At 35.1% G+C, this 9995-nt stretch overlaps 1 long non-coding RNA gene across 1 annotated transcript; it reads left to right on the forward strand.

Annotated features, from left to right (window-relative positions):
- Positions 1-7228: 7228 nt before the first annotated feature.
- On the forward strand, positions 7229-8557 carry LOC110940282. Its single transcript, XR_002592965.2, has 2 exons — positions 7229-8162; positions 8238-8557. It is a non-coding gene; the product is annotated as an uncharacterized LOC110940282 (long non-coding RNA).
- Positions 8558-9995: the final 1438 nt, after the last annotated feature.

Raw genomic sequence — 9995 nt, forward strand, 5'->3', positions numbered from 1 at the left:
AATATTTAAAATATGATTACTTCAACAGATGAGTCTTGCGATTGTGGGGAGGCAGTGTGTAAGTGCATCTGCAAAAACAATTGATGGGTAACATTTAACAAATTCCATGTTAATGAATTATCATAGGCATACTGGTAAATGGTAATATGATTTTTTAAACGAAGAGTCAGGTCAAAGGGAGCAATGAAACCATGGGTAAGAAAAGTTGAAGAACGGGTGGGAAATTGCGGGCATTGCATAGCTAGATTTCTGCCAAGTAGCAACACTATTTTCATGTGTTAGTGAATAATGCTGAGAGATTAGACCATGCCAAAACGTTTAGTTGACTAACTATCAAATCATATACGTTGTAACAAGCAGGCTTATTGGTGGGACAGCGAAAACACCCGCACACGATAAAGAGCAGCTAAAACCTATTTGGGTCAAATGGGCTTTATCATGGCATTAACATCATCAGTTCATCTCCATCAGCTTAAGCTGGAGGGGTACCTTATCAATTAGTTGCTTACAATTGAGATCCAATGTTATTCTTAGTTACTTTTCATTGGCAAAATATGTTGCATCATAATCCAAATCATTAAAAAAAATTGCATAACCGAGTGCTTTGAGGAGGAATGGCAAGCAGGGTTAAAGGGTCTTTTGGGTCTGATAAACGGGATTAATGGGAAATAAAAAGTGCGCCTCCTTTAGGGTCTTAGGAACCACAACAAAGGTTTTGGTCGAGTTCATGTGACTGCATTGAAGCAGAAGCCCTCTGTTGATGATGAAAGGCTTGTAAACACTTCCGCCTTGCAATGTTTGTTGAAAAATAATTCAATTAAACAATTAATTTATTAATTACCGAGTTATCAGCCAACCAGTTTGTTCCAACTTGAGCAAACTGATTAAAGAAAGGTAGAAGGAGACTGTCCCGTTGTCAGACGAATTTAAAGAACACGTAAATTAAAACCAACCTGGCGAGTGAGAACGAAGATCCTTGAACAGAAGCCTTGAACTGCACGGAAAAAACTCTTGTCCTTAAAGGATTTTACGCGCTCGTATTGCTGTGAGCTGCAGCGTAAACTCCCAGGATTTAATGCAGAACTGATCTGGTATTCCAACAGCAATGGAAACCAGAATTCGATTTACTATGGGATAACACGCGCCCATTCGCGCCTCAAACGCGACCATTCGCGAGCTCGCGGCTCGGCGCGCGTGTGGGCTTCACCCACTTCTCAACCCATTTAACACTATGAAGGCCCATAAGGGGAAATCCCTTATAAACCACTCTAACTTCATTCACTCCATCAATGTGGGATGGAGGAAACATACCAACTTGTATGTTCCTCTTTAATATTTCCAACAATGTTGGCCCCAACTGGCGCTTGAGGGATTCGCATCAATTGAATAGGGAACAGAGTAGAGTTTTTCAATAACTTTGGCATGTTTGGCTAAGCTTATTTAAGTTAAAAAGGACTTTTGGGTAAAGGACTTTTGAGAAAATGACTTTTTGAAAATAAGTTTTTAAAAAAAGTGTTTAGATTAGCTTATGGGGTGGGAAAAACCAATAAGTCAATAAGTTGTTTTTTAAAAAGTGTTTGGCTTAGCTTATTGATGTAAAATGTCTAAAAGGGACATTCTTTTATAAAAAATAAGGGATATATTGGTAATTTGTTGTTTGAAAAGCTATAAGCTGATCAAAAAGTCACAATCTCTTAACTTTTCAAAAACTCTTTTTCTTCGTATCAAAAAGTCATTTTAAAAAGCACTTTTCCATTTGCCAAACACTACAAACAACTTATTGCCTTTTTGATAAGTCAATAAGCCAATAAGTTGGTTGGAAAAGCTTAGCCAAACATGCCCTTTAGTTCTATAAAATTGTTAATCAGTTCCTGTATATATTACATATATGATATATCATACCACAAATACAATAATTTAAATATAGTGACTCCACGTTCTTGGTTAAACTATGAAATTGTAACTAAAACACATAAATGGTAATTAATTCCTATTTAAAAATAAGTTTTAAAGTCACCTGGGGAAGCAGTAATCCGGTGGATGCTTGATGCTGCTGAATCAAATTAACAAAAAGTCAAACATCACAACCAAAAAAAGTTGGCGCCCGACCCCCCGAACTTTTCGCTCACTAGTGTAATATATGTGGTTTTCATATAGAAATTTTTGGGTATATACGTTTTCGACCCCCCCCCCCCCCAGCTTTGCAATGTTCATGTGGAGCTTTAATTTTGTGATAGCCATACATTAACAGCTGGAATAAGCTGGATGGCTGGGGCAGGTCCTTTGTCTCTCCTGTTTACAAGGGTTATGATATATAATGCATGAATATCAGCATAGCAAAGTAAGTTTCTTTATACCCAAGGTGGTATCTAAATAACAGATTAATATGTTTCTTTTTAAACCCTTTAATAACGCCGCCGGGGTCTGATTTGCTACTGTGGATCACTTATTCTTTAGATAGTCCTGGCCCCTGGGTACAAACGAAAGCAAAATACAATAAAACAGGTGATGCTTGATATAAAACACAATTTTCTGCAAGCGGGTTATGTGTAAAAAACATCTACCAGTTTGAAGCCAAATGAGATCAATTGGCAAGCATCCTTAGGAAGCAGGTCAAATGGGTAGTTTTGTTTATCAGAACGCCAACTGCATATGGGTATCTCAAATGGGTAATTTTGTTTGGGTTGAAACACCTTAGTTGACCCGAGGCATTTTTTTGACCACTCTCTTTCTATAAGCAATTAGTTTCTTAAATAAAACTAAAGGGATACTAATTTTGGACATTAGATAAATTAATATTTAATTAAATGATTTGGCTGGTTTCTCTAAAAGCATGATCCTTAATGATCTTGGTTGAGTGTAGGTATTAATTTTTTTTTAAAAAGTTTTGAATATAGGTCATTGGTATGGGACAAAAATCATGTTTCAGAGAAAGATCATCCTACTGATTTTGCTGAGAAGCAGGTTTCAGATAATTATGATGATGGTTCATTTACTTTTTTTTGAAAAAAAAAATCTTAAAATCTTCCAACAATTTTATTCATTTTTACCCTAGCGTTTTGTTGTGTTTGTCAAGAACACGAAGGACAGAATATAGAGAGTTTTGTGCTACTAAGTACTAAACTTCAATGAAGCACATAGTTTGCTAGTTCAAGTCTGTTCATTCATGTTGATTCTTATCTATGAATGAGTTGATTCGGGTGTTGTTTTATCTCTAACGGGTCAAAACCTACTAAAATGAATTAGAGCAACTTTACCAATATGGCAATTGGGACCCACAAGGTTATACCCAAAATGATATACTCTCAAAATGTAAACCCAACTCAGGATCTTGTTTGGAGTTATATATAAGCTTGCATGATTAAAAGTTATGAAGAAGATTGTTTAATCAAGCGAGGACATCGCTTAAATGGTGCAGTTATGCAGAAACAATGACAGCACTTACTAAGCATCATCTGTTTGGGTACATTGTCTCTCAAGGTTAAAGTTTTGTGTACTTTAAAATATGTTGTTATGGGTGCCTTCTTTCAAGTTACATGGTTATCAATAGAAAGATGTATCAATTCAGGTTTTATCTTCTCACAGTGTCTATTATGTTCTATATATTAGTTATTTATAAGATTTCCAAAATGATAAGGGCTGAACCAAATTCTACAATTGTTGATAAACGACGTAAGTGGGGTTATTCGTTAGCATCAATCTGGGCTCAAGCTAGTGATAATAGTAATACGAGGCAAGCCGGTCCGACTTGATATTTCTAACTAAGTCAGAGAATGCGCTTGTATTTGAGCTGCCTCCAACTCGAGCCAACAACTTGTTCTTTTTCTTATGCTTCGGTATAGATTTGCGAAAGATGCAGTGTGGTGCCGTAGCCGCTAGACAGAAAATTGCGAATGAAGGGTTGTAGCAGTCTAATCTTGACGGCGAAAAGATGAAAAGGTTTGACGGCTCACCACTGGAGCCTAGAGGAAGGAGACATCAAGAAATTGAATTAGGGTAAAGTTGTATATGAAGTCAAAGATATATCATATATGGACTCGTAGAATGTTTCATTTGGATTGTGTTTCGACTCAAACGCGTCAAATAACTAAAAATATAGCTGAATGGGGTCTATGTCATATGGGTTGGAAAACGCCTAAACCATATTGCTTAACGTTAATCAGAGTTTCTTTCATGTTATTTATTTGGTTTAATTTGAAAACATAAGTAGCTGCTCTTTGTATACACCTCGTAAGCGATTCTATACGATACAGGTTCAGTTTAATGTGAATATGTTGCTTGCAGGATGTATCTGATGAGCTTGAAGTCAAGTATATAAGTACCAGAGAGGTGAAGGTGCTGACTTGGAGGTATCACATTCTGCAAGAACCACACCAAAACTATACACATCGCTCTTTTTTGTTAGTCGGCTTGTATGGAAATGTTCAGGATCCAAGTAACCTAACGTCCCAAAAACTGTCGTAGAGACTTCATCATCAACCAACAGGACAGACTTTAAGGCACAAAAATCTACAACTTTTGTGGTGTAGTTTTCATCCAACAAAATATTAGCTGACTTCACATCTCTATGTATGATGGTCATTGTTGCATCTGAGTGTAGATAAGCAAGTGCACCAGCCGCTTCATGTGCTATTCCATGACAATTTTCCTGTGCTTCTTGTATTATAATGAATATGATGATAAAGATCGTAATTAGAAACATATTCATAAGGTAGTAGCGGGACCTCAGTTTCCAAACATCCCAAAAGCCTCGCTACGTTCCTGTGATTAATTTGTCCTAGAATTAAAATTTCATTTGCCAAAATCGTCCCTAGGTTTAGGCTTGTTTGTCAGTTTCATCAAAAAATGATTTTTTTTTTGTGCCAAACAACCCTTCACCTTTGGCATTTTTTGCCATTTTCATCCAAACCACTAAATTCGTTTACTTTTTATGTTAAGTTGAAGGATATTTGGATGAAACTGGCAAATATAAAACCTTAGGGACGATTTTAGCAATTTACTCAAACTCTTTTTAATTTTTTTATTTAATTAACTCTGTCGCATAAATATTAAACAGAATATACATATAGTGTTTATAAAAAAAATTAATAGTTTTGTCATATATTTTTTTATAAATTTTCATCCAAACCATTAACTCAGGTTATTTTTTCTATTAAGGTGAAAGATGTTTTAAATTTTATAAATTAAGACAAAAATTAATATACAGTTTTTTTATATAGATCAATTTTATAAAGAGAAAACGACATATAAAAATGGTGTGCAGCACATAACAACTGATTACAACTTTTAGTATTTAATCAAGTGTAGAGATAGAAAAAAAATTGTAAAACATTACATATATAAATGTGTTGAGCACCTAAGAAATATGTTGGCAGAAATAAAATATTCATCTAATTAAGATTATGAGAGTAACTAACTAATATTTATTCCAAGTGGTTTCAGTAAAAAAAAAAACTTTTGGTTCATGTCATTATACTTACTATTTGGTGGGTAATTTTAAGGTTTGGTAACGACACGTTGTTTGATAAGGGTGGGGCAGTGGTTTCTGTTTTTTGTTAGGACCGAATTTAAAAGAGTAGAAGATGGATTACAAACTTAGTACATATGATAAGATTTGTTTATTTGACATTATTCTATAAGGTCACTAGCATTTTAGTTTTATAAAATTTAGAGGTTGAAGTAAATTTCAATTTTATAAAACTGATGTATATAAAAAAAATTGGAAATTAATTTTTGTCTTTCTTTATAAAATTTAAAAGATCCTTCACCTTAATAGAAAAAAAATAACTGAGTTAGTGATGGGATGAAAATTTATAAAAATTATATGAAAAAAACTATTAATTTTTTATGTATATTTTGTTTTATATATATGTGACAAAATTAATTAAAAAAAAGAAATTAAAAAGAATTTAAGTAAATTGCTAAAATTGTCCCTGATGTTTTATATTTGGCAGTTTCATTCAAATATCCTTCAACTTAACAGAAAAAGTAAACTAAGTTGTTTGGATGAAAATGGCAAAAAAATGCCAAAGGTGAAGGGCTATTTGGCACAAAAAAGTCATTTTGCATGAAACTGGCAAACAAACCTAAACCTTAGGAACGATTGTGGCAATTTATTCTTTCATTTATAAATGGCTCCACTTGTTTTTGGTCCGATACCTATATGAGGTATGAATGTATCAGCACATTTTCATTTCTTTTTTCGTGAATATATATTTTTTTACAAAAAAAGTAAGTTATTTTTAATAAACGAGCTTTAGTCCGAGCTTTACTTAACGACCCGAATGCTCCAACTGAAACCATTGTACCGAGCACCACCATCGAACCATAACCTTTCCACCACCGTATGTCACCTATACGGAGAACTTGCAACCCAACTCTAACCCGACTGCCACCATCCTTCCCGGCCAACCAGATCCACCACCTACAGTGAACGACACCAACACCACAACGTAGTATAACCAACCTGAACCTAAATAACCACCACTAACCATCACCTTTCACCATTTTCATCACCAACCTTCGCACCTCATAATCATCATCATCGCCGCTTTATAATAGATCTATATCATCGTTGTTTGAAATGAAAGAGTAGAAACAAGTATGTTTATTGTTGTTTGAGGAGCCTGAATCGTAAAGAAATAAAGAGTTTGTTATTGTTGTTGTTTAAGACAGAAAGAGAAGAAGAAAATGTGTTATTGTTGGTTGCGGCTGGAGTTGTGTTTGAAAATTAGGGTTTCTTGTTTGAAAATTGGGGATATTCCTCACAACAAATTCCGTTCGATTGAGAATAGGGAAGGGTGCGGCAGTTCAGAGTGAAGGGTGGTGGTGGTGGTGAAAGGTGGAGATGGTGGTGGTGGTGAAAGGTGGAGATGGTGGTGGTGAAGAATGAGAAAGATGAAGTGGGTGGGTAGGTGATGGGTCCTACATAAATTAACTCTTAATTTAAGAGGAAGAGAAAAGTTTTGGAGAGATGGGAAGAATTACTAATATATAATTAATTACCTATATATAAAATTACTGAAATACCCTTATCCTTAGTTGAATGATTTAACTAAGTTAAGGGTCGGTGAGCAAAATGAAAAAAAAAACATGGTAAACTATTAGAGTAAAATGACCATTTTTAAAGGAATTAGGCAAAACCATTAAAACGACCAAACCACGGGATGCAAAACGAAGTTTACTCAAAGGACTATAAAAGGCGATCATCTTCTTTAGTTTAGGGTTTGGGGGCAACAAACAAAAAAAATACTCAGACGATGAAGAAATGAGGCAATGGAGGGAAGGAATGTTTCTCAAGGGTGGTTGATCCCTCTCCGTTGCCTATGATTTTCGATTCTGCCCCCTCTTTTCAACCGCCCTTCTGCCTGATTTTAATGACTTATTATAAGTTGTTTTGAAAAGCTAAGCCAAACATCCCTATATCTATACATATACAATACAATACACACATATATACATACACACATCAAAGGATATGTAGCCTAGCGATTTCTGTACCTGTACAGAAAAACGTTCTCCATAGGGACCATTTTGGCATTTAACTCTTTATTACGGGCAATGATGATGCCTTTCTATTCGTCTGAGTGAATCGGTACTTGAGATATTCCGAATCTTGGCGGGGCAATTTTCCGACGGTCGATACGGTTGTGATTATTGCAGCCATGGAGGTCTTATCCTGTACCGGTTGTTTTATACAGATCTGAGCCCTATTATCTCTTTAACGATTGACTTTTACATTTATCCATCTTTTTTGATTATTCACGGATCTGGTTTTTTATGTCCTGTAGGTTTTAATTTATCTTTTCATTATATTAGTGTTTTTTTGCTTGCTATTCGTAATTCAACTGTCTAGGGAATTACTTAAAATTTGATTAGGATTATATGATATTGGTTTTACTCAACGTTTTTACCTAAACATGTGTAAATCGAATCTTAAATCAACATTTGTAGATAGCAACCACCATGATATTGTTTATTACTGGTTTTATCTAAAGTTTTTACCCAAACAAGTGTAGATCAAATCTCAAATAAAAGGGTGATGCTTTTGCTTGGTGAAGATGTATGAATTTGAAGAGTTTTTGACACTGTTGTGATCATTTTTGGGCTACCCAGCTTTATCAGAGTTTGCAGTCATGGCAGTCTATCCTCTATCTCATAGAGTGAGATTATAACTTTGAGATGGAGGAATATGTTCGATGGTTAATTCTATTAACGAACTTTGATTATTTGTGTAGACACGTACTTAATTGATCAAAAAGCATAACCGGCAGTTGATCCAAAATTTGTAGCTCGAATAATGAAGCCATTTCTGCAATATGTCACTCTTGTTTATAGTGTTGGGAGTGTCCTGATGTTTAAGGTAATAATGTATGTGTTATAACCATTCTTTGGGAGGATGCGGCTGCTTGCTGGCTGAAGTGTGTGCCTGTGACATAAGTGTCTATGGACGCATTGCTTAGTCTTAGGTTTCAATATGATCTCTATGTTTCGAGACATAAGTGTCTATTGTGGGCAACCTAATCATTCTTTGGTGGCAACTAGCATGATTCCAGGATAAGCTCAGTGATTGTGTTTTTTATATCCTAAACACCCCCTTAGTATGACATAATGTTTGGTTCATTTATATCCAACAATGACATCTTTTGGGAAATTGTAAGTTTTGGCTAGTGAGTGATGTTGAATGTATTCATGTGAGGGAGGTTAACAAGTGGCAGACCCAGGAATTTTTTCATAGGGGTGGGGAACAATTTTTAAAAATTTTAGGCCCCTAGGTATATAAGTAAAAAAAATCGGTTCGTATCGGGTCGGGTCGGGTCATGTAAAACAAACGAACATCAAACTAAATTTATATAATCATCAAAAACATGTCAAATCTTGTTACAAACATAATTAAAACGTAGACGCGCTACAGGTTTTCATTTTTTGAAATCTATCCAAAACATCATCTAAAACTAATTTCTTAAGCAATTCTTTCTCTATATAACATAAGTTCATCTCTCTATAACATAATGTTTCAATTTTAATTTTAATTTTCAACTACTCAAGCCCTAAAAATCATAACGTAAGTTGTAATCACCCTAAAAATATATAAACAACATAATCACCCTAAAAATCATCTAAACAACCATAAACAGCGTCAAAACACACAAAATTTCAAATCTATTTAACAACTTTATTACCCTTTTTCTCCTATAATATCAACCAAAATCATCAAAATAACAAAGAAACTTACCCGTGTTCGGATTCCGGTTAGATTTGGTGTCAAACGACGGTGGTATGGTGACTGATTACGGTGGTCGCCGGCTGCTGGACTGTTGTCGTTGGGTGATGTTGTTCGTTGGCAGTGCAGGGACGCAAGAGAGAGTGCGGGAGAGAATTTCTAAAGGTTTTGGGCTTTAAATTGTTGGGTTTGGTTAAAGGGCTAAGACTTAGTGGGCTAACTAGTTAGGAATTACAACTGGGTAAATGTATGGGCATTTGGGTTTAGTTAGTTAGGTATTAAAAGTTATATAATTTAGGTAGTATTTTTTTTTTTTAAATAAGAGTTTACTAAAAAAAAATTTAAAATATAAATTGATAACACTTTTTACCTAAGGGGTGTGGACGAAAAATTTCAAGGGTGCGGTCCAAAAATTCCAAGGGGTGCGGACGAAAAATTCCAAGGGGTGCGGACGGGATTTTCGACGGAACTTAGTACTAAATTTTTTTTCCCCGAGGGTGCGCCCGCCCACCTTGGGGTGGGCTTGGGTCCGCCAATGAGGTTAACTCGACTATATCTCCTAAGCATTCGTTGAACTTACATATTGATGAATCGTATCAAGTATAAAATTATCCAAGTATGTAGCTTGTTTGTCATCACTAACTTCATACCATGGAGCGGGACCACAATTTCTCCCTAAATCATGATGACAAAGCCTGTCACATATACTTCTTGGAGATAGTATAAACTAGAAGATGTTTAATAAAGAATCTTAAAGGTCCTACAAAACTCC

Source organism: Helianthus annuus, chromosome 5 (assembly GCF_002127325.2).
Source record: "Helianthus annuus cultivar XRQ/B chromosome 5, HanXRQr2.0-SUNRISE, whole genome shotgun sequence".
Classification (NCBI taxonomy): domain Eukaryota; kingdom Viridiplantae; phylum Streptophyta; class Magnoliopsida; order Asterales; family Asteraceae; genus Helianthus; species Helianthus annuus.